The 25,221-nt window shown below is 44.0% G+C and overlaps 1 long non-coding RNA gene across 1 annotated transcript in view; it reads right to left on the minus strand.

Annotated features, from left to right (window-relative positions):
• Nucleotides 1–3,611: 3,611 nt before the first annotated feature.
• The window catches only part of LOC140496235 (uncharacterized), a 51,114-nt gene continuing 29,504 nt past the window's right edge, over nt 3,612–25,221 (minus strand). The window contains exons 2-3 of the long non-coding RNA XR_011964218.1: nt 14,140–14,320; nt 3,612–4,068 (exon numbers count right to left, since the gene is read on the minus strand). This is a non-coding gene — a long non-coding RNA (uncharacterized lncRNA). The remainder of the gene's footprint in view (nt 4,069–14,139; nt 14,321–25,221) is intronic.

A 25,221-nucleotide genomic window follows, 5' to 3' on the forward strand; every position in this document is an offset into this window, starting at 1 on the left:
CTTATTCTGCTATTATCTTGAGACTTTAATCACATCCAACTCTTAACCTTCTAAATCCTAAAGAAAACAGGTCTAATTTCTTAACGTCTCCTCATAACTTAAGTCCTGAAGTCCAGGAATCAATCTTGCAAACTGATGTTGTACTCCCTCCAACGGCAATGTATCCTTTCTAATGTGTGGTGCTCAGATCTGCTCACAGCACTCCAAATGGGATCTAACCAGGGTTTTGTATAACTATAGCATAACTTCTGCATCATTATACTTCAGTCCTCTAGATATATATTAGGCTTCTTGATTTTTTTCTGCACCTGCTCATGGCATTTTAAAAATCAGTACACCTGATCCCCCAAGTCTCTTCGGACAGCCGCAGTATTTAACTTCATACCATTAGAAAGTCCCCTGATCTATCACTTTTTTGTGTAAAGTGGATAACCTCACACTTGCTTACATTGAAATCCACCTGCAGTTTTGCCCATTCACTTTTCTCTTTATAATTTTATGCTATCTCATACACTATCTACAATGCTGCCTAATATTGAGTCATCAGCAAATTTGGACATTTGACTTCCTATGCGATTATCCAAGTCATTCATAGATAATGAGAATAACTGAGGCCCTGTCACTGCAGGACCCCATTGAACACAAGTCAGAATCTCAATCACTCTTCAACCATCATTCTCTGCTTTCTGTTACTTAGCCAATTTTGGAACCAATTTGCCAGCTTTCCTTGGATCTCATAGATTCTTCCGTCACTCAGTCTCCCATATGGAATCTTATCAAAAACTCTGCTTGCATCCTTATGTCTACTTTCCAAATGAGCAACTGAACCGAGTCATTCCTCCATGTTCCCAAAGTCCTGCATATTCCAGATGCTAACTGATTGCAAAAGGGAATCAAATGACCATTTGAGGGAAGTACATTTGCAAGGTGACGAGGTTAGAGTGGGGAAATGGGACTGATTGATTGCCCACAGAGACATTATGTGGACCTGATGAGCTGAATTGCCTTATTTACTGTTGTAATTAGAATTAGAGGGGGTAAATTCAGAACAGAAATGCGGAGACATTTCTTCAGCCAGAGAGTGGTGGACTTGTGGAATTCATTGCCACAGAGTGCAGTGGAGGCCGGGCCGCTAAATGTCTTCAAGGCAGAGATTGATAGATTCTTGTTGTCTCGAGGAATTAAGGGCTACGGGGAGAATGCGGGTAAGTGGAGTTGAAATGCCCATCAGCCATGATTGAATGGCAGATTGGACCCGATGGGCCGAATGGCCTTACTTCCACTCCTATGTCTTATGGTCTTATGGTCTTATGGTAATGGCTTTATAACTCCTCAAGCCTTACAACTTTCTATCACATCTATCTATACCCATCTAATTCTGGACTCATGGATCATCTCTGATTTTGTCATTCCACAATGCTTCAGCTGCCTGAGCCAAACTCTGGAATTCTCTCCTTTAACTTCCCTACCTCTCTACCTTTTTCCTTCAAACCTATCTGTTTGATCAAGTTTCTGGTCATCTGCCCACATTTCTCCCGAAATGGTTCAATGTTATAACTTTATGTTGTAATTATTCTTGTTCACAGGAGAAATCATAATATTAAAGATACAACATAAATCCTAGTCCTTGCCTTTACTGCTCACATTGGCATCATCCTGTTAGTGAACTCAAATAAAAATTTAAAAATTGCTAGAAACACTCAGTAAGTCTGGCAACAGGTTAAAAATATTTTGTTATTTACCATTTTTCAACTCATTTGCAGCAACAATAGTTTTCACATTAAGTAAAATAAAATGTGACAACATTTTTAATTGTTTATTTTTATGAAGAAACTAAACATTTGTAGAACGTTTACCAGTAACTGGAGTCTTTATAACATGGATAAGGTGACCCATAGCATGAAGATTGAGTAGCTACAGTATAAATCCACTTTCCAAGGCTGGAGCAGGCTTGAAGGGTTAAATGATCTGCTCATGACCCCTGTGTTCCTGTGTTATAGCTTTTACAACATGAAAAGCGGCCCTTTGGCTCCTCTGTCCAACCAGGCATCAAACATCCATCTATTCCAATTCCAGAGCTGACCATAATTTTGTTTGCTATGGCATTTCAAATTTTCAGCGAAATATTTCTTAAATGTTTTGAGGGTTCCCACCTCTACTACTCTTTAAGGCAGTTTCAGATACTCACAGGTCTATGGGTGAAAAATGTTTCCTCAAATCCTCTCAAAACCTTCTGCTCCATACCTTATAACTGTGTCCCTGCATACAATGTCACCAGCCATTCGTCAAGTTGAGAAATGCTGAGCTTTCAATAAACTACAAGCACTTCCTTAAATAGTAGAAAGTGAGGACTGCAGCTGCTGGAGATCAGAGTCGAGAGTGTGGTGCTGGAAAAGCACAGCAGGACAGGCAGCATTCGAGGAACAAGAGAATCAACATTGCGTGCATAAGGCCTTCATGAAGGGTTTATGCCTGAAATGTTGATTCTCCTGCTCTTTGGATGCTGCCTGACCTGCTGTGCTTTTCCAGCACCACATGCGCTTCTTTAAATACCCAGGAAATAAAAAGTGCCTTGGAGTTTCTCGTCTCAGCTGTCCCATCATTTTGCTTAAAACATTCCTTTGGAATGTAATAGGCTACCTCTGCTGCTGCATCTCTTGCCCTGTTGTGATACATCACTTTGTTGCGCATGGAGTTTAACATACTGGTTAACCAATTGCTGAATATGTAAATATATTTCATCACAGGAAGGTAACCTGATATAGGCAGTAGGGATAACATATCTGAATGTTTCTTCAGGAACACTGTTATTCTTTAGATTTAGATCAACAATCATTGACATTGTATTTGGTATTTTCAAGGTAAAAGCCAATAGCATTCTTATTATAGAGTCTGTTATTTACATCCCCCACCTGCCCTTTTTCATCATACCATTGAGCTGCACTGGCCTTCCCATTCACAGAGAATTGAAAACTCACCAAGAGGCTACTTGAAATTATTCAATATTCAAGCAGCTCTTAGCAATCAGTCAAATCTGGATGTATTGAAATTCGGATTGTTGTTTGTTCTAGGCAAGTGGGGAGTACAGAAAGTTCCCACTTAACATTGATTCCTTTAAAGTTCAGTTTAAATATTGTTAACAAAGTAATGACATTTAAGAATGCTATTTCATCAAAATGTCAGGTGCCATAGAGTTCTGTGGGCTGTATGCTCACATTACCTTTTCCTAACTGCTTCCTCTCTTACCCTCTCTCCCTCTTCCTCTAACCATTAACTTTGGTTAAAAATCACACAACACCAGGTTGTAGTCTTATAGTTTATTTGGAAGTACTAGCTTTCAGAGCATTGCTCTTTCATCAGGTAACTAGTGGGGCAGGATCATAAGAAACAGAATTCATAGCAAAAGATCATGCAATTAAAACATTATATATTAAACAAACCTAGATTGCTGTGAAGTCTTTCATCTTTTAGAATGGGTTGCAGGTTTCGGATCATTAATATTTAAGTCCCAAAACTTCTTTTAAGTCATATTCTCGAGATAACTTAAGTTTTTATTTTAAAAAGTGACATCTCAGTTCAGACAATATATTAAAGGTGTGTGTGCGCACACACACACACACAAGTCTATGGGAAGAATTTGCATTTGCAGAATTGTATTCGCAGACACATTCTACTTTTGCTCAAAACACAACCTACAGGCAATCAATGCAGGCAATGAATCCATGTGACATTTTAAAAACTCCTACTTTGAAAATAGAGCCAGTCTGACTCAAGATTGGGATACAGACACACACTAATCTCACACATTAATACATTGTCTAAGGTGAGATGTCACTTTTATTTATAAAACCTTAAGTTATTGGTTATATAAAACCTTTTCAGATAAAATCTCTAATGTGGAAGAAATGAAAGAGGTCCTACTCGGTAGTCCATACTTATGAATTATTTGATTGAAGGACGTCATTGTTTCACCTTAAACAGATCCCCGAAACAAGAAACTCCCCTATTCATCCAGAGTTTAAATGCGGGGGGCGTCCATTGTCCCTGGCCGGAAAAACAGCATGCCAACTATGGGAGTAAGAAAAGAAGCTTTGGTCATATTGCCCTCCATCTGCCTCATTGCCCTCCATGCTTTGACAATGTTAGTAACCATTGGATTACGGCATGAATTGGGAGAAAGTGAAGACTACAGATGCTGGAGATCAGAGTCGAGTATTTGTTGCTGGAAAAGTACAGCAGGTCAGGCAGCATCCGAGGAGAAGAATCGACGTTTCAGGCATAAGCTCTTCATCAGGAATCAGGCTTGTGGGTCAGGGCTGAGAGATAAATGGGAAGCGGGGGTGGGGTTGGGGAGAAGTTAGCTGGGAAAGCGATAGGTAGATGAAGATGAGAGAGAAGGGGGGGGGGGGGGCGAGTGATGGACAGGTCCAGAGAGCAGTGCTGAGTTGGAGGCTTGGGACTGAGATAATGTGGGGGGAGGAGAAATGAGGAAGCTATTGAAATCCACAGTTATCCATGTAGTTGCAGGGTCCAAGGTAGAATATGAGGCGTTCTTCCTCCAGGCATCAGGTGGTAACGGTTTGGCAGTGGAGGAAGCCCAGAACCTGCATGTCCTTGATGGAGTGGGTGGGGAGGTGAAGTGTTCACCCACAGGACGATGAGGTTGGTGGGTGCGCATCACCCAGAGTGTTCTCTGAAACAATCTGCAAGAAGGCATCCTGTCTCCTCAATGTCATGGAGACAACATCGGGTGCAATGAATGCATTAGATAATCTTGGTAGAGGTACAAGTAAATTTCAGATGGATCTGGAATGATCTTTTAGGGGCCTTGGACGAAGGTTAGGCAGATGGTGTGGGTGCAGGTTTTGAACTTCTGTGATGGTAGGGAAAGGTACCAGGAATGGGTTGTGGGCGGCTGGGCAATGGGACCTGATGAGTGGCGGAGGGAATGGACTTTCCGGAATGCTAATAGGGGTGGGGAGGGAAATATATCTCTGCTGGTGGGGTCCATTTGAAGGTGGCGAAAAGGTATAAATTGTCCATAGTGTTCAGGGATGTGTAGGTTAGGTGCACTAGTCAGTGGTAAATATAACGAGGAATGGGATTGGGTGGGATATTCTTCGGAGGGTTGGTGTGGACTTGTTGGGCCAAAGGGCCTGTTTCCACACTGTAAGGATTCTATGATTTTATGACTTAGGAACACAGTAACAGGAGTGGGCTGTCAAGACCACCGAGCCTGCCCTGCTATTCAATACAACCATGCCTGAATGAAACTTCAACACCTTTGATCACCCCATCCTTCCCCTTTGCATTGCTTCTACTCTTCCCCTTAGCTGGGGCTCGCCTCTTGCCTCAGCTCTTGCGCTAAGGCTATGGGCCCCATCTGGTGTCAGATGTTGGTCAGTGCAGCTCCTGGAAGTCCCAGCGATAAACTGCATTATCAACTACTGCCACTAGAAAACACCAGGTCAGTTATATAATATTCATTTTATATTTAGGGATTATTTAATTTTTGAAGTTATTTCACCTAAAAATATATATCACGGCACATTTGATATGCACATGGCAAGATGGGTTGACTCATGGTAGCAATATTGGACTGTGATTGAGAGGCCCAGGATAATGTATTGCTCTGTGGATCAGGTCAGTGGTTGGAATTTATATTCAATTTAATAAATCTGGAATTGAAAGCCACCCTTAGTAACAATGACCATAAAACCACCGTTGTCAGACTTGGTTTAATATGTCCTTCAGGAAAGGAAATTTGCGGTCCTTATCTGATCTGATCTATATGTCTTTTCAGACCCACAAGAATGTGGTCAAATCTTAACCATCCACTAAATGGCTGAAGACAGTCAAGGGAGTTAGGAATGGACAATAATTCCCAGGCAGACCGTATCTCATTAAAAAGTAAAACACTGTTTTATGGATGCAAAATGTCTAAGGAAGCAAACACAACTGTTAGATTTCACACTAATTCCACAATAATCTTGTGGCAGGAGCCTCTGGGATGATGGTTTCTGGGACCATGGTGGATTCTGTCTTGTTGGAGATGGGGTGGCAGTCAGTATTTGGTGGACAGTTTGTGATGGTCAGTGGTCAGTGTTTAGTAAAGTGCAGTGTCAGTGTGTTACAGTGTGCAGTGTTCAGTGGGTCACTGGTAGTCACTGTGTGTTGGTCAGTGATCAATGTGTGGCAGTCACTGTATGGTGGTCAGTGGTCAGTGTATGTTTGTCAATGGTCAGTGTGTCTAGTGTGTGGTGGTTAATGTCATGGAGTCATTGAATCGTAGAGATCTTTAGCACAAAAGACCTTCAGCCCATCAAGTCTGCTCTGGTCAAAAACAACCAATCAAATATTCTAATCCCATTTTCCAGCACTAGGTCCAAAGCCTTATATGCCTTGGCATCTAAATACTTCTTACATGTTAAGAGTATAACTGCAACTAACACCCTTACAGGCAATGAATTCCAGATTCTCACCGACAGCTGGATGTAAAGATTTTCTCTCATATTTTTCTCTCACTGGACATATTGTGTCCAGTTCTGGTTGCCCTGCTGTAGGAAAGATACAGAGGCTTTGGAGAGGGTACAAAGAAGGTTTACCAGGATGCTGCCTGGACTGGAGGGTTTGCCTTATGAAGAAAGATGAATAAGCTCAGACTTTTCTCTCTGGAGAGAAGGAGGAAGAGAGGAGACCTGATCGAGGTGTACAAAATAATGAGTGGAATAGATAGAGTCAATAGCCAGAGACTTTCCCCCAGAGCAGGATTGACTGGTACAAGAAGTCATAATTTGAAGATATTAGTAGGAAGGTATAAAGGAGACATCAGAGTTAGGTTCTTTCTGCAGAGAGTTGTGAATGCATGGAATGTGTTGCCAGCTGTGGTGGTGGAAGCAGAGTCATTGGGGACATTTAAGCGACTGCTGCACATGCACATGGACAGCAGTGAGTTGAGGGGTGCGTAGGTTAAGTTACTATATTTTACATTAGGATTAAACCTCAGCACAACATTGTGGGCCAAAGGGCCTGTTCTGTGCTGTACTTTTCTATGTTCTATGTTCTACCTCCTCTAAACCATCTGTCCCTTACCTTAAATGGGCGGCACGGTGGCACAGTGGTTAGCACTGCTGCCTCACAGCGCCTGAGACCCGGGTTCAATTCCCGCCTCAGGCGACTGACTGTGTGGAGTTTGCACGTTCTCCCCGTGTCTGCGTGGGTTTCCTCCGGGTGCTCCGGTTTCCTCCCACACTCCAAAGATGTGCAGGTCAGGTGAATTGGCCATGCTAAATTGCCCGTAGTGTGAGGTAAGGGGTAGATGTAGGGGTATGGGTGGGTTACGCTTCGGCGGGGCGGTGTGGACTTGTTGGGCCGAAGGGCCTGTTTCCACACTGTAAGTAATCTAATCTTAAATCTGTAGCCATTGGGCATTAATTCTTCCTTCATGGGGAAAGGTTACTTTTGTCCACTTTGTCCATGCCTCTCACAATTTTATACATCTCAATCATGTTCCCTCGCTTTGCCTAATCTCTGCTCTCAGGAAAACAATCCCAGTCTGTCCAATCTCTTATAACTAAAACTGTCCAGTCCAGGCAACATCCTGGTAAATCTCCTCTGCACTCTCTCCAGTGCTGTCACATCCTTCCTGTAATGTGGTTTCCAGTATTGTACACAATGCTCTAGCTGTGGCCTAGCAATGTTCCAGTTCCAGTTCCAGTATCACTTCCCTGCTCTTACATTCTATGCATAAGCTAATGAAAAGAAATGCACCATGTGTTTTCTTAACAACGTTTACTACCTGTACCACTACCTGAAGGAGAAAGTGCGGACTGCAGATGCTGGAGCTCAGAGCTGAAAACGTGTTGCTGGAAAAGCACAGCAGGTCAGGCAGCATCCAAGGAGCAGAAGAATCGACGTTTCGGGCATGAGCCCAAAGAAGGGCTGAAGAAGGGCTCATGCCCGAAACGTCGATTCTCCTGCTCCTTGGATGCTGCCTGACCTGCTGCGCTTTTCCAGCAACACATTTTCACCACTACCTGAAGGGACCAGTGTACACACACACCAAGGCCTCTCTATCCTTAGTGCTTCTTATCAGACTTCTTTCAGAAGCCAACCAACTTCCTCTGGCTCTGTGCACAAATTACCATTATGGTCCTCAATGGGCCTATTCTTTCTCTTATTATCCTTTTATGCTTAATGTACTTCTAAAAAAACTATAAGTTTTCCTTCATTTCACATGCCATTTTCCTTTCATGTCCCCTTTTTTACTCTTCTGATGTCTTTTTCAAGTTTCCCCTTGCACATTCTGTACTCCTCTCGGGATTCTACTGTTTTGAGCCCTCTTTTGTCTCTTTATCTAATCCTGTATACCCCTCAATATCCAGGGGTCACAGGAATTGTTGTCTTTATTAGAACATGTGGGAAAATATGCAATTGTTCAGTTTGGAAGGGAAACAAAAGAACAGTATAATTTCAATGGAGAAAAACTGCAGAAAGCTGCAACACGAAGGGACTTGGGGATACTTGCACATGAAACACAGAAAGCTAGCGCTAGTGGAGCAGGCAATCAGAAAGGCTAAATGGAATGTTATCCCTTACTTCAAGGGAGACAGAGTAAACGAGTAGGGAAGTCTTACTGCAACTGTACAAGGTGGTGGTGAGACCACATACAGTCAGAGTCATAGAAATGTACAGCACGGAAACAGACCCTCCAGTCCAATCTGTCCATGCCGACCAGATATCCCAACCCAATCTAGTTCCATTTATCAGCACTTGGCCCATATCCCTCTAAACCCTTCCTATTCATATACCCATCCAGATGCCTTTTATATGTTGCAATTATACCAGCCTCCACCACTTCCTCTGGCAGCTCATTCCATACACACACAATCCTCTCCGTGAAAAAGTTGCCCTTTAGGTCGCTTTTAATTCTTCCCCCTCTAACCCTAAACCTATACTCTCTAGTTCTGGACTCTCCCACCCCAGGGAAAAAAACATGTCTATTTATCCTATCCATGCCCCTCATGATTTTATAAACTTCTATAAGGTCACCCCTCAGCCTCTGATGCTCCAGCCCCAGCCTATTCAACCTCTCCACTTATCTCAAATCCTCCAACCCTGGTGACATCCTTGTAAATCTTTTTTGAACCCTTTCAAGTTTCACAACATCCTTCCAAGCAGTTTGGTCCCCTTATTTTGACCTCGGACCTTTGGGTGACCAGCCTTCAAGGCAGACTTTGGGACAGGCAACAATGAAAAGTGGGCGAGCAGAGGCTGATAGCCAAGTTTGGGACCTTGGGTTCATGTCACACTACCGGTGACCCCATTGCACTATACACGTGCACACACACATGTACGTTTGTGGGGTGAATTTGTACTTGCAGAGTTACATTTCACTTCGCTCAAAAACTGCATGAATCCATGTAAGATTCTGTTAATTCATTTTTTTTAGATTAGAATCAGTCTAAACATTTTGGCACAGACTGTATCACACAGGGGAGCTCACACCTTTAATACATTATCTGGACTGACAGATACCAATCATTAAAGTTCACTTGAGATTGTAACTTTTTAAAAAAGTTTTGTGATTTACATATGAAAGAACTGAAACCAACATGGTCATTCTAAAAGATGAGAGACTTAACAAACAATCCAGGTCTTTTTCAATATATAATTTCAGTTACATCACACTGTAAACTTTTGCTATAAATTCTGTCTTACAATTGTGTTTCTCCACACCCACCTGATGAAGGAGCAGCGCTCCAAAAGCTAGTGCTTCCAAATAAACCTGTTGGAGTATAACCTGGTGTAGTGTGATTTTTAATTTATTTCATTGGAGGTAGTTCAGAGAAGTTCACAAATAAGATCCCCAGTGTGGAGAAATTGTCCTACGAGCAAGGGTTAAACAGGTTGGGACTGTACTCCCTGGAGTTTAGAAGGATAAGAGGTGATCTAATTGAAACATGTAGGTTTCTTAAGGAAAACAAAACTGAAAGAAGTTCGGATGCTGACAATCTGAAACAGAAATTGCTGGAAAGTCTCAACAGGTCTGTCAGCAGCTATGGAGAGAAATCAGAGTTAATGCCCAGTAACCCTTCTTCAGAATGCGAATAGGATTCTTAAAGATCTTGACGCTGTAAATGCTAAGAGGATGTTTCCCTTATCAATCAGAGGGCATAATCTGAAATTTAAGGGAGGCCAATTTAAGACTGAGATAAGGAGGAATTTCTTCTCTCAGAGCATTGAGTCTTTGCCCCTACAGCTCTCTGTAGCAAGGAGTTCCAGAGTCCTTGTGTTTATTTAAGGTTGAGTCGGATAAATTATGGATCACAAGGAGAATCAAGGGTTATGGGGAAAGGGCATTAAAGTGGACATGGGGTGATGGATCAGTCATGTTCCTATTTGAATGGTGGAGAATGCTCAAGGAGCTGAACATCCTACTCCTGCTCTTATTTATTATGGTCTTATGTTGGCCTGATACTGTTATGGCGAAAATATAGAGAACCACTAGGAGATGCAGGGAGTTCTTCAAGAAGTAGGTCTTTTATTTGCAAACAAAAAACTGTGACACTGAGAAAGCAGATTCTCAAATGCCCCCGAACCTCAGGGTCCGTGGATCTTTATATCTTTTTTTATCATGTTTCTGTTAGCTTATCAGCATGTCCAACTATATTAATCAAAGTACCTCACTCTAGGTACACAATAAGCCAATAATGTTAGTTCTCATTATCTCTTTAGTTGTACATTCTATTTAATGTTGTTCTAATGTCACAGTTAGATATTTATTGCTAACTGTGCTACAGTGACCTTCAATTCTAGACTAACCTGTCATGATAGATATTTAGCTATTCGATCTGTTACAATAGTCTCCTGTCTCAAACTGACTCTACTAACTATTAATTAGATATTTTAATGTCATGTCCCAAATATTTATTGTCCCAATCCTGTCATAATAACGCTTAACAGAGAAACTTGCTTTATTACTTGTGTTATCTCATCTCGCAATAGTGACTTTTCAGCCTTAATCTTACTCTGCTAATTGGTGTAAGAATGTTCCACTATGGTTATCCCATCCTGCCTTCCACAGGCCACAGATCCCAGTGGTCTTCGTGCTTTAACCCTTCCCATGCTTTCATGTTCTTTATTTTCCATAATACTCTCCCTATTTCTTTTTTGAATGCATCCCACTGCTCTGACAAATTTACCTAAAAGGAACTGCTCCCAGTCCACTCTGGCGAAATCATATCTGATCCAATTAAAAACAGACTTCCGGGGGGATCCAAGATGGCGGCAAACTGAAAGGTCTGCCTTGCTAAACTCTGCACCCCAACCCAGGTGTAGTGGAATTTTGCAGGACAAAGGTGGGTACTGCAGATGCTGGAGATTAGAGTGGTGCTGGAAAAGCACAGCAGGCCAGGCAGCATCCGAGGAGCAGTAAAATCAACGTTTTAGGCAAATGCCTTTCATCAGGAATAAGGCTGTGAGCCTCTGGGGTGGAGAGATAAATGGGAGACGGGTGAGGCTGGGGAGAAGGTAGCTAAGAGTGCAGTAGCTGGATGGAGGTGGGGGTAAAGGTGATAGATCAGAGAGGAGGGTGGAGTGGATAAGTGGGAAGGAAGGTTGACAGATGGGACAGGTCATGAGGACAGTGCTGAGCTGGAAGTTTGGAACTGGGGTAAGGTGGGGGTAGGGGAATTGAGGGAACTGGTGAAATCCACATTAATGCCCTGGGGTTAAAGGGTCCCAAGGCAGAAGATGAGGCACTCTTCCTCCAGGCAACAGGTGGTGAGGGAGTGGCACTGGAGGAACCCCAGGACCTGCATGTCCTCGGCAGAGTGGGAGGGGGAGTTGAAATGTTCGGCCACGGGGTGGTGGAGTTAGTTGGTGCGGGTGTCCCGGAGATGTTCCCTAAAGCGCTCTGCGAGAAGGCATCCAGTCTCCCCAGTGTAGAGGAGACAGCATTTGGAGGAACGGATACAATAAATGACATGTGGAAGTGCAGGTGAATTTTGATGAATATGGAAGGCTCCTTTGGGGCCTTGGATGGAGGTGAGAGAGGAGGTTTTGCAGACCTCCCCACCCCCACTTAAGTTTTTTTTTGGAAAAAATAATTGCTAAACAGTTGTGGAACTGTTTAAATCTTGTTTTAGTAAATGAGGATGACTAAAGGGAAAAGTTCAACGAAGTCCCAACACTCGGGACATTCGGCAACAGCATTGGGCACGCCTACGACTATGACTGCAACCACAGCTGCAGCTTCCTCTGAAACTGCGATGGAATCACCTACCCCACCGGCTATAAAATTCGTGAAGCTCCGGGAGATGATTGCAGCATCGATCGCACTCGACTGGAGCTGATCTCGGCCATGCTGCACAAGCATGAGAAGGAGCTTGAAGGGCTCGGAAAGCAGATGGAAGAGGTCGAGCTGCAGACTGCAACATCGCAGACCGTGATCAAGTCCTCATCGGAGCAGATCCAGGCCCTTGAGAAACAGGTCCGGGCCTTAACAGAGCAAGTCGACAACCTCAAAAACAGAGGTTGGAGAAAGAATATCCGGGTTGTCGTGTTGCCAGGGGGAGTGGAAGGTGAGCAGCCAGTCAGTGTTTTTGAAGACTGGCTGCAGCAATTTCTTGGTTGGGAGGCTGAGGTGGGCTGGGTGGAGGTCAGCAGAGTTCACCAGGTTGTGGTGTGCAGGCCCAGTTCAGACCAGCTCACCCGCCCCGTCCTCGTGCAGTTCCAATGCTACAGAGACAAGGAGAGAGTAATGGAAGCTTCCAGAGCAGGATCCACAGGGCTTGATTTACAAGGGTTCAAGGATATTGTTCTTCCAGGACTTTTCTGTGGCCATGATCCCCAAAAGGAAGTCCTTTGATGAGATGAAGAAAAAACCGAGAGACCTTGGTGTTCAATATTCTGTAAGGTACCCAGTGGTGCTTCGTTTTACTCATGAGGGGTCTGTACAATCATTTGATTCCTCAGAAAAAGTGAAAAATGTTCTGGAAACTTTAAAATAGACTGGATGGACTAAAAGAAATGGACAACAATGATTTTTCCTTTACTTTCTGTACTCCTATCTTTTTCTTAAGGAAAATGTTATTGGATATTTTTTCCGATGTTAGGTGTTGTTAATGTATAGTTGAGGATGAGCAGAGTGCTCACTTTGTTTTTATTGATTTGTTTATATTACCCCTTTTTTTCTCCCTTTCTTTTGCTTGGGTTGGGGTGTGGCTTAAGCTGGAAGGAGGAATGGAGGCCGATGTGGGAAGTGTAAGCACCCCCTGTGGGCAGGGGGTAGAGTGCCTTTTGTGTTTTGTACTTTGTTGATTTTTTGGTTCTTTTGTAGATATAGATTTTGAAAGTTCTGTTAGTCTGTTAGATATAGTAGTTATAGTACGTGTAGTTTTTAAACTCCATGAGTCTGTTTTTATTTATGTTCAGCATTTTGTAAGCCGGATTCTTCCTCTTGGGAGTTCAAAGTTCATTGTAGAGGATCATGGCTAACTGTATTCTTAAATGGTGTACCTGGAAAATTAAGGGGAGTCACTCACCAGTCAAGAGGAAAAAGGTACTGTCAAATCTTAAAAAGGAGAGGGTGGAGATCCAAGACAGTGGCAGTCTGAGTGGTCTGCTATGCTGGGCTCTGTGCCATACCCCCGGGCAAGATGGGCATTTACCCCAACCCCCTCACCAACCATCCCCGGGAGAAAAAAATACTCATTTAAATTTGCTGATCATTTAGAGCTGCTGAAAGCATGTGTGATAGCTTTAAGGCCAGGATGAAATCAAATAAAAGGGGCCTAAAGGAGCACAGCAGACAGAGCACTCCCTTACTGCATTGGAGGTGCCTGCAGCCAGTGTTCAAACTCCAAGGGCAGCCCCTTTGGATCCAACAGGACAGCAACATGGATCCACTCTTAGCAAACTCCGAGAGTGAATCCAAACAGCAGTTGAGCCACTATCTGCATGAGCAGGAAATCCAGCTGCTGGACCGAAGAATGGAGGCAGTGGAGGAGAGGACCGTGGCATCAGAGACCGTGGTGGATGTCTCAGGAGGAAGGATCCGAAGAGTGGAAGACCAGGTTCGGGGCCTTCAGGAACAAGTCGACAACCTGGAAAATAAAAATAGAAGGAAAAACTTACGGATTGTGAGTCTTCTGGAATGCAAGGAAGGCGAGGACCTCGTCAGCTTCTTGCAGGGATAGCTCCCAAAGTTCCTGGGGTTGGAGTTGGAGTCGGGCCTGGTAAACATGGAGGGGCCCACCGGATCACAATGCGCAGATCCGGGCCAGACCCACATCCCCGCACGGTCCTATGACAGCTCCTGTATTATAAAGAAGAACAATTAATAGTTACATTAGATTCCATTTAGTGTGGAAACAAGCCCTTCGGCCCAACCAATCCACACCAACCCTCCAAAGCGCAACCCACCCAGACCCATCTCCCTCTTGACCAATGCACCTAGCACTATGGGCAAATTATTTGACCTGCATATCTTTGGATTGTGGGAGGAACCCAGAGGAAACCCACACAGACACAGGGAGAATGTACAAACTCCACACAGACAGTTGCCTGAGGCTGAAATCAAACCTGGGACCCTGGTGCTGTGAGGCAGCAGTGCTAACCACTGGGCCACTGTGTTGAAACAGCAAGAAGACTGGAAAGAAATTTACAAGCTTTAATGTACAAAAGCTCAAGGAAAATACTTTTTCAGGACCTGTCAGGAGCCCTAATTAAGAAGAGAAGGACATTTGATGAAGTCAAGAAAGAATTAAGGGACCTGAACATTCAATACTCCTTGAGGTACCCAGCCGTGTTATGTTTCACCCATGGGGGCGCGCAGTATATAACTTTGACACCACAGAAAAGGTGAAGGACTTTGTGAAGTCATTGAATTGAAGGACCTGAGTCGGGGTGGGAGGGGAAGGGGCATCATTACGGATAATAGTGTGGGTTTTTTTTATTGTCCCTTACTTTTACTTCTCTCAACCCCTTTCTTTTTTGTGGTTGTTGATTTTGTTGTAAAATTGGAAAATTTGAATTATTTTATATGTCAGTCAGTTGGGTATTGTCAAGGGCTCCTTTTTTTAATGCTGTCCTTTTGATTTTGTATTGGGGTTGGCTATATGTGTGGTTAAGATGAGTGGAGGGAGGGGAAAATAGGCATCCATTGTTAGCCTTCAGACTGTTAATAACAGGTTTTCCTTATTTGTGAATTGCCTGGGGCGAGGACACAACCTCAGCTAGAGGGAGTTAAGATGGTCATAAGAATTGGGAGTGATGCACCCTTTTGGCAAGGGGGGAAGATCTTGTGCGAATTGGGGGTTATTTAGGTGTTTGTTTCAGTTAAATGTAGTGTTTTATTTGGTTGTGTAGTTTTTGTAGGAATATTTTTAGATCTTGTAATGTTAATATCTTTGTAGCTCATCATGCCTCAGATAAGCTCCTTCCTCCTGGGAAACCACAGGCTGCCCTGGATGATCATAGCTAGTGATTTGTTTAGGTGGTGCACCTGGAATGTAAAAGGGAGCCATTCCCCTATTAAAAGAAAGAAGGTGTTATCAAGCCTCAGGAAGGAAAGGGTGGACATTGCCCGGCTGCAGGAGACATATCTAACTGATAAGGAGCATCTGAAACTTCAGCAGGGGGTTTATGACAGGGTATTTTTCTCCTCCTTCAGCTCTAAGAGTAGAGGAGTGGCTATACTGGTAAGAAGGAACCTCCCTTTCCTGGTAGCAGAGCAGATTAAAAATGAAAATGGACAGTTTAGCATTCTTAAAGCCCTAATACATGGAGAAGAGCATGGCATCTTGAATGTATATTGTCCCCCAGCGCACCGTCTTAAATTTCTAATTGATGCAGTCACTAAAGGGGGAGGGGGAGCAGCCCGAAGTCGTGGTCCACATTGGCACCAATGACATAGGTAGGAGGAGGGCTGAGGATGTTAGGCAGGCTTTCAGGGAGCTAGGTTGGAAGCTCAGAGTTAGAACGAACAGAGTTATTGTCTCTGGTTTGTTACCCGTGCCACGTGATAGAGAGTCGAGGAATAGGGAGAGAGAACAGCTAAATGCGTGGCTATAGGGATGGTGCAGGAGGGAGGGATTCCGGTATTTGGATAACTGGGGTTCTTTCTGGGGAAGGTGGGACCTCTATAAACAGGATGGTCTACACCTGAACCTGAGGGGCACCAGTATCCTTGGCGGGAGGTTTGCTAGTGCTCTTGGGGGGGGGTTTAAACTAACTCTGCAGGGGCATGGGAACCTAGACTGTAGCTTTAGGGTGCAGGACCTGGAGTGTAGGGAGGTTAGGAACATGGCATCAATCTCAAAGGAGGGTGCCTGTAAACAGGAAAGTGGCTTGAAGTGTGTATACTTCAATGCCAGAAGTATACGAAATAAGGGCGGTGAGCTTGCAGCGTGGGTTGGTACCTGGGACTTCAATGTTGTGGCTATTACAGAGACATGGGGAGAGCAGGGACAGGATTGGCTGTTGCAGGTTCCAGGGTTTAAATGTTTTAGTAGGGTCAGAAGTGGGGGTAAAAGAGGGGGAGGTGTGGCATTGCTTGTCAAAGATAGTATTACAGCGGTGGAAAGGACGATGGATGAAGACTTGCCATCTGAGGTAGTTTGGGCTGAGGTTAGGAATAGGAAAGGTGAGGTCACCCTGTTAGGAGTCTTTTACAGGCCTCCTAATAGTCCTAGAAACGTAGAAGAAAGGATTGCGAGGATGATTCAGGAGAAGAGTGACAGTAATAGGGTGGTTGTTATGGGGGCTTTAACTTTCCTGATATTGATTGGGAAAGCTATAGCTCGAGTTCGTTAGATGGGTCGGTGTTTGTCCAATGTGTGCAGGAGGGTTTCCTGACACAATATGTAGACAGGCCAACAAGAGGTGAGGCCATACTGGATTTGGTTCTGGATAACGAACCAGGCCAGGTGTTAGAATTAGAGGTAGGTGAGCACTTTGGGGACAGTGACCACAATTCGGTGACTTTTACTTTAGTGATGGAGAGGGATAAGTGTGCACTGCAGGGCAAGAGTTATAGCTGGGGGCAGGGAAATTATGATGCAGTGAGGCATGACTTAGGATGCGTGGCTTGGAAAAGTAGGCTTCAAGGCAAGTGCGTAATTGATATGTGGAGCTTGTTCAAGGAGCAACTATTGAGTGTCCTTGATAAGTATGTACCTGTCAGGCAGGGAGGAAAGGGTCGTGTGAGGGAGCCGTGGTTTAATAAGGAATTGGAATCCCTTGTTAAATGGAAGAGGGCAGCCTATGTAAAGATGAGATATGAAGGTTCAATTGGGGCGATTGAGAATTATAAGGTAGCCAGGAAGGACCTGAAGAGAGAGCTAAGAGCAGCAAGGAGGGGACATGAAAGGTCCTTAGTTGGTAGGATTAGGGAAAACCCTATGGCTTTCTTTAGGTATGTCAGGAATAAAAGAATGACTAGGGTAGGAATAGGTCCAGTCAAGGATACTAGTGGGAAGTTGTGTGTGGAGGCTGAAGAGATTGGGGGGACACTGAATGAATACTTTTCATCACTATTCACTCAGGAACAGGACATTGTTGCCGATGTGAATACTGAGTCACAATTAAGTAGAATGGATGGCTTTGAGGAATGTAGGGAAAAGGTGTTGGAAATTCTGGAAAGGGTGAAAATAGATAAGTCCCCTGGGCCTGATGGCATTTATCCCAGGATTCTCTGGGAAGCAAGGGAAGAGATTGCAGAGCCATTGGCCTTGATTTTTATGTCCTCGTTGTCTACAGGAATAGTGCCAGAAGACTGGAGGCTAGCAAATGTGGTTCCCTTGTTCAAGAAGGGGAGTAGGGATAACCCTAGTAACTATAGGCCGGTGAGTCTCACTTCTGTCGTGGGCAAAGTCTTCGAGACAATTGTAAGGGATAGGACTTATGAACATCTGGATAGGAATAATGTGATCAAGGACACTCAGCATGGTTTTGTGAAGGGCAGGTCATGCCTCACAAACTTTATTGAATTCTTTGAGAAGGTGACTAAGGAGGTGGACGAGGGTAAAGTGGTAGATGTGTGTACATGGATTTTAGTAAGGCGTTTGATAAGGTTCCCCATGGTAGGCTACTGCAAAAAATACAGAGATATGGCATTGAGGGTGAGTTGGAGGTTTGGATTAGGAATTGGCTGGCTGGAAGAAGACAAGAGGGTAGTAGTTGATGGTAAAGGTTCATCTTGGAGTGCAGTTACTAGCGGTGTTCCACAAGGATCTGTTTTGGGACCATTGCTGTTTGTCATTTTTGTAAATGACCTGGAGGAGGGGCTAGAAGGTTGGGTGAGCAAGTTTGCGGATGATACAAAAATCAGAGAAGTTGTTGACAGTGAGGAAGGATGTGGCAGGTTACAGCGGGATATAGATAAGCTGCAGAGCTGGGCAGAAGGTGGCAAATGGAGTTCAATGTAGCTAAGTGTGAGGTGATTCACTTTGGTAAGAGTAACAAAAAGATTGGGTACTGGGCTAATGGTCAGATACTTGATAGTGTGGATGAGCAGAGGGATCTTGGTGTCCATGTACACAGATCTTTGAAAGTTGCCACCCAGGTAAATAATGCGGTGAAGAAGGCATTTGGTGTACTGGCTTTTATTGGTAGAGGAATTGAGTTCCGGAGTCCTGAGGTCATGTTCCAGTTGTATGAGACTCTGGTGCGGCCGCATCTGGAGTATTGTGTGCAGTTTTGGTCACCATACTATAGGAAGGATGTGGAGGCACTGGAACGGGTGCAGAGGAGGTTTACCAGGATGTTGCCTGGCATGGTAGGAAGATCGTATGAGGAAAGGCTGAGGCACTTGGGGTTGTTTTCATTGGAGAAAAGACGGCTTAGGGGTGACTTGATAGAGGTGTACAAGATGATTAGGGGTTTAGATAGGGTTGACCATGAGAACCTTTTTCCACTTATGGAGTCAGCTATTACAAAGGGGCATAGCTTTAAATTAAGGGGTGGTAGGTATAGGACAGATGTTAGGGGTAGGTTCTTTACTCAGCGAGTTGTGAGTTCATGGAATGCCCTGCCAGTAGCAGTGGGGGACTCTCCCTCTTTATGGGCATTTAAGCGGGCATTGGATAGGCATATGGAGGATAGTGGGCTAGTGTAGGTTTGGTGGGCTTGGATCGGCGCAACATCGAGGGCCAAAAGGCCTGTACTGCGCTGTATTCTTCTATGTTAAATTAATTAATCTTGGGGTGCGCCGCATTATCATAGGAGGCGATTTTAATCGCCTATTAGATCCCAAGATTGACAGGGTGCCAAGGGGCCTGGCAGGTACGCCCGCGCAGTCTAAGCAGTTGGTGGGCATGTGTGAGGAGTTGGGACTAGTGGATGTGTGGAGGCATCTCCATCCTAATAGAAGAGACTTCACGTTCTATTTCAAACCACGCAAGTGCCATACACGAATTGACATGTTTTTATGCCAGCTGATGGTTTGGACAGAACATTGGTGTGCAAAATTGGGAATATAGCTGTTTCAGATCATGCACCAGTGTATTTAGATGTTAAAATCAAGGGTAGTGGAATGGATGCACGTCACTGGTGCATGGATCCATTGTTGTTAAGGGATAGCAAATTTGTTGAGTATATTTAGAAGAGAGTTCAGGGCCTTTTGGTATATCAACTCAGGTACGGCCAGTAAGCCGGCAATGCTTTGGGAGGCCACTTGATCATTTCGTATTCAATGACTAGAAGGAGGCAGAGGGAGGAGCTGCAACGGATGCTGGAGACCCAGCTGAAGGTAGCTGAGAAAAGGTATTATAATGGCCATCTTTGGCTAAGCTGCAGCGGGTTACAGCTCTTCGGGCTGCTCTCGACTCATTGCACACACAAGTGGCTAAAATAGAGGTCTCCTTCACCAAACAAAGACTGTTTGAATTTGGAGATAAGCCTGGTAGATATCTGGCATATTTGGCTAGGAGGAAAAAAGCTTCCTATTACATCTATTGGGGAGAAGGCTGGTTTGGTTACCTGTGATTGAAGAAGATTAATGTTAGATTTAGGGAATACTTTGCAGAGCTATATCGGTTGGAGGGAGGCAAACACGGTACAGTGGGAATGCGGTCCTTTTTGAAAATCTGGACCTCCCCAGTAAAAACTCAGAACAGGTTTCCCTTTTGAATGCACCTATAATGGTACAGGAAGTGCAGGAAGCAATAAGGCATCTCCAGGGTGGCAAAGCACCGGGGCCAGATGGATTCCCAACTGAAATCTATAAGGAATTCATGAACATGTTGGTGGAACCACTTCTGGGGATGTACAACTATTCTTATAGACAGGATTGTCTTCCACCTACTCTGAGGGAGGCTAATATCTCTCTTATGTTAAAGAAGGGAAAGACCCTGAAGAATGTGCTTCATACAGACCCATTTCACTGTTGAATGTAGATTTTAAAATTCTATCCAAGATGCTGGCTCTGAGGTTGGAGAAGGTCCTGCCCCATATTATAAAAGAAGATCAGATGGGTTTTATCAATGGCCATAGTTACTCCAACAATATCAGGAGAGTACTGAACACAGTGCAGGTATGCCAGCAAAGATTGATCCCGCGTTTGGTGGTCTCCCTAGATGCAGAAAAGGTGTTTGACCGGATAGAATGCCATACCTGTTTGGGGTCCGAGAGTGCTTTGGTTTGGGGGGAATCCTTTGCCAGATGGGTAGCAGTACTGTAAAATGATCCTAAGGCAGCAGTCATCACTAATGGTACGAAGTCAGATAACTTTAACATTGGGAGAGGTAGCCGATGGGGTGTCCTCTTTCACCGCTGTTATTTACCTTGGTGATTGTGCCGTTAGCCAAAACTATCAGGAGGGTTCCTGAAATAGTAGTGCCAAAGGTGGGAATGGGAGAGCGTAAGATCACCCTACATGCTGACGATGTCCTTCTGTTTTTGACCAATCCAGAGGAGTCTGTTCCTCAATTGATTCAAACAATTAATTTGTGTGCTGGTTTCTCAGGCTACAGGATCAATTTTACAAAATTGGATGCCATACTGGTAGGGGGATTAGTGGAGGTGCCTAATCCAATGGAATGCACTTCCCTTTTAGGTGGTCGTCAAAAGGTTTTTTGCGTTTGGGAATTTTTATTACCCCTTCCTTCCACCGGCTGTTAATGCTAACTATGGTTAAAGTGAATGCTCTTCCCCGCCTGTTGCATCCCATGAGAACCCTCCTATTGTTGCTACCCAGACAAGGGTTACAGAGGATCAATGGTTGGTTAGGGTCCTTCATTTGATGTCACAGGCGCCCCTAATTAAATTCAATAAATTGCAGCTTTTGCAGGGTGAGGCAGGGCTGGATCTTCCAGATTTGAAGAAATACCAAATAAGTGCCCTGTTAACATATGTTGGTGACTGGGTCCGGGGGAATTTGGAGTCGATTTGGTTTGATATTGAAGCCTCACAGTCAAGATAGACCAGATCTAAAACTAATCTAAGACCAGTCAAAGGATAGACCAGATCTAGAAGTTGAAGTACTAAATGGAAGAAAGGCTAATTTTGATGATATTAGGCAAGAACTTTCAAAAGCTGATTGGAGGCAGATGTTTGCAGATAAATGGACGGCTGGAAAATGGGAAGTCTTCAGGAATGAGATAATGAGAGACCAGAGAAAGTATCTTCCTGTCAGGGTGAAAAGAAAGGCTGGTAGGCAGAGGGAATGCTGGATGCTTAAAGAAATTGAGGGTTTGCTTAAGAAAAAGAAGGAAGCATATGTCAGGTACAGACAGGATAGATCAAGTGAATCCTTAGAAGAGTATAAAGGCAATAGGAGTATACTTATGAGGGAAACCAGGAGGACAAAACGGGGACATGAGATAGCTTTGGCAAATAGAATTAAGCAGAATCCAAAGGATTTTTACAAATATATTAAGGACAAAAGGGTAACTAGGGGGAGAATAGGGCCCCTCAAAGATCAGCAAGGTGGCCTTTGTGAGAAGCTGCACAAAATGGGGGAGATACTAAACGAGTATTTTGCATCAATATTTATTGTGGAAAAGGATATGGAAGATATAGAATGGAGAGAAATAGATGGTGACACCATACAAAATGTCCAGATTACAGAGGAGGAAGTGCTGGATGTCTTGAAATGCATAAAGGAGGATAAATCACCAGGACCTGATCAGGTGTACCCGAGAACTCTGTGGGAAGCTACAGAAGTGATTGCTGAGCCTCTTGCTGAGATGTTTGTCTCATCGATAGTCATAGTGAGGTGCCAGAAGACTGGAGATTGGCTAACGTGGTGCCACTGTTTAAGAAAGGTCGTAAGGACAAGCCAGGGAACTATAGACCGGTGATCCTGACGTCTGTAGTGGGTAAGTTGTTGGAGGGAATCCTGAGGGACAAGATATACATGTATTTGGAAAGGCAAGGACTGATTAGGGATAATCAACATGGCTTTGTGCGTGGGAAATTATGTCTCACAAACTTGATTGAGTTTTTTGAAGCAGTAACAAAGAGGATTGATGAGGGCAGAACGGTAGATGGTGGTGGTGGAAGGTTGTTTTTCCGACTAGAGGCCTGTGACCAGTGGAGTGCCACAAGAATCGGTGCTGGGTCCTCTACTTTTTGTCATTTACATAAATTATTTGGATGCGAGCATAAGAGGTACGGTTAGTAAGTTTGCAGATGACACCAAAATTGGTGGTGTGCTGGACAGCGAAGAAGGTTACCTCAGATTACAACAGGATCTGGACCAGATGGGCCAATGGACTGAGAAGTGGCAGATGGAGTTTAATTCAGATAAATGCAAGGTGCTGTATTTTTGAAAAGCAAATCTCAGCAGGACTTAAACACTTAATGGTAAGGTCCAAGGGAGTGTTGCTGAACAAAGAGACCTTGGAGTGCAGGTTCATAGCTCCTTGAAACTGGAGTCACAGGTAGATAGGATAGTGAAGAAGGCGTTTGCTATGCTTTCTTTTATTGGTCAGAGTATTGAGTACAGGAGTTGGGAGGTCATGTTGTGGCTGTACAGCACATTGGTTAGGCCACTGTTGGAATATTGCGTGCAATTCTGGTCTGCTTCCTATCGGAAAGATGTTGTGAAACTTGAAAGGGTTCAGAAAAGATTTACAAGGATGTTGCCAGGGTTGGAGGATTTGAGCTACAGGGAGAGGCTGAACAGGCTGGGGCTGTTTTCCCTGAAGCATCGGAGGTTGAGGGGTGACCTTATAGAGGTTTACAAAATCATGAGGGGCATGGATAGGATAAATAGAAAAAGTCTTTTCCCTGGGGTCGGGGAGTCCAGAACTGTGGGGCATATATTTAGGATGCGAGGGGAATGATATAAAAGAGACCTAAGGGGCAACTTTTTCACACAGAGGGTGGTACGTGTATGGAATGAGCTGCCAGAGGATGTGGTGGAGGCTGGTACAATTGCAAAATTTAAAAGGCATTTGGATGGGTACATGAATAGGAAGGTTCTGGATTAGTGGTGCTGGAAGAGCACAGCAGTTCAGGCAGCATCCGAGGAGCAGTAAAATCGACGTTTCGGGCAAAAGCCCTTCATCAGGAATACAGGGTTTGGAGGGATATGGGTTGGGTGCTGGCAGGTGGGACTAGATTGGGTTGGGATATCTGGTTGGCATGGACGGGTTTTCTGATGTCCAATTCAGTAGAATGTTCTTCCTTGCATAGGAAGAATGTTACACAATCTCTACCCGTGTTCCCCCAGAGAGGGCAAATTTGGCAACCCCAAAAGAATCTCTATGACTCTAAGATGTCCTTTAATTAATTTATTATTTATGGATAAGATGAAATCCGTGATCCAGCAGTGTAAGAGCCCAATTATTTTAAATATGGTGAGAGCCTGGAGGATAATGAGGCAAGACGAGGGCAATTGATCTAAGACTTCGCCATTTACCTCATTGATGGGAGCCCAAGGATTTAAACCTGGAGCAATGGACTCCGGCTTTAAGGCCTGGGAGAATGAGGGAATCTTCTGCCTGGGAGATTTATTCAAGGGAGAGATCCTGAGATCATTTAGTTAGTTAAGTCAGAAATATGGATTGTCTAATAGGGACCTTTTCTGATCCTTTCAGATAAGGGACTATATAGAGAGAAAGGCCACGCTCCTCCTCCAGTGTTACAAATTAGACGTGGAGAAAAGCATACTCCAGTGTACGGGTGCTCTCTCCCTCAGTACTTTATATCATTTACAGAAAGGAGCCCTGAGGGACATGGAAGGACTCTGTAGGATGTGGAGTCGAGAGTTAGGAGAGGATATTTCAACAGAGGTTTGGGAAGACATATGTGGAATTGTAAGGAAAACTTCAGTATGTAACAGAGCACAGGCTGTGTAACTGAAGATCTTACACAGGGCTCATATGATGCCAGAGAGGCTAGCTACGTTCAAGAGAGGAGCATCACCTGTGTGTCCCAAATGTAAAATTAGAATAGGCACTCTTACACACCGCTACTGGTCATGTTGTAAGATCCAGAGATACTGGAGCACTATAGTAAGGGAGCTAAAGGATATCCTGGGGATTGAAGTTAAAGTGGATCCAGTATTTCTTCTTTTGGGCTTGCTATATTTGCCCTCTCTGGGGGAACACGGGAAGAGATTGTGTAACATTCTTACCTACTGTGCAAGGAAGAACATTCTACTGAATTGGACATCAGAAACACCACCAGGTCTTATGGGATGGCATAGACTGGTGATGGAGCATCACCCCAAAGACTACCTCATAAAAATGGTGCACCACAAAAAGGAGCAGTTTTACAAGATATAGTGCCCCTTTTTAAATTATATTGATGCAGACTTATCAGCAATATTAGGTAGGGCTGTGGTCTAGCCATGGGAATTAGTATGGGTGCCTGTGGGGCCCTGGGAGGGGGATGCTGGGAGAAAAAGAATATGGGTGCTATAGATTTTGCTCCCAGGGATGGGAGTCTCAGTGGAGACGTAATGAGTGAGATAAAATAAAATAGTAACGTATTATTTAATTTAAGTTATTTGAATTTAGTTTAAGTTAGCACTTATTTATTATGTTTGTAGTTTAGTTTAAGTAGATATGTTTGTTCTGGTAGAATAGTAGGTCATTCATTAATAATAGACAATAGGCAATAGGTGCAGGAGTAGGCTGTGTCCTCTGGTTCGGCACTCACCCATCAGCAGAAATATGTTTCCTGCCTCCAGAGTGTCCAATCCTTTAATAATCTTATATGTCTCAGTCAGATCCCCTCTCAGTCTTCAAAACTCAAGGGTATACAAGC

Source organism: Chiloscyllium punctatum, chromosome 26 (assembly GCF_047496795.1).
Source record: "Chiloscyllium punctatum isolate Juve2018m chromosome 26, sChiPun1.3, whole genome shotgun sequence".
Lineage (NCBI taxonomy): Eukaryota > Metazoa > Chordata > Chondrichthyes > Orectolobiformes > Hemiscylliidae > Chiloscyllium > Chiloscyllium punctatum.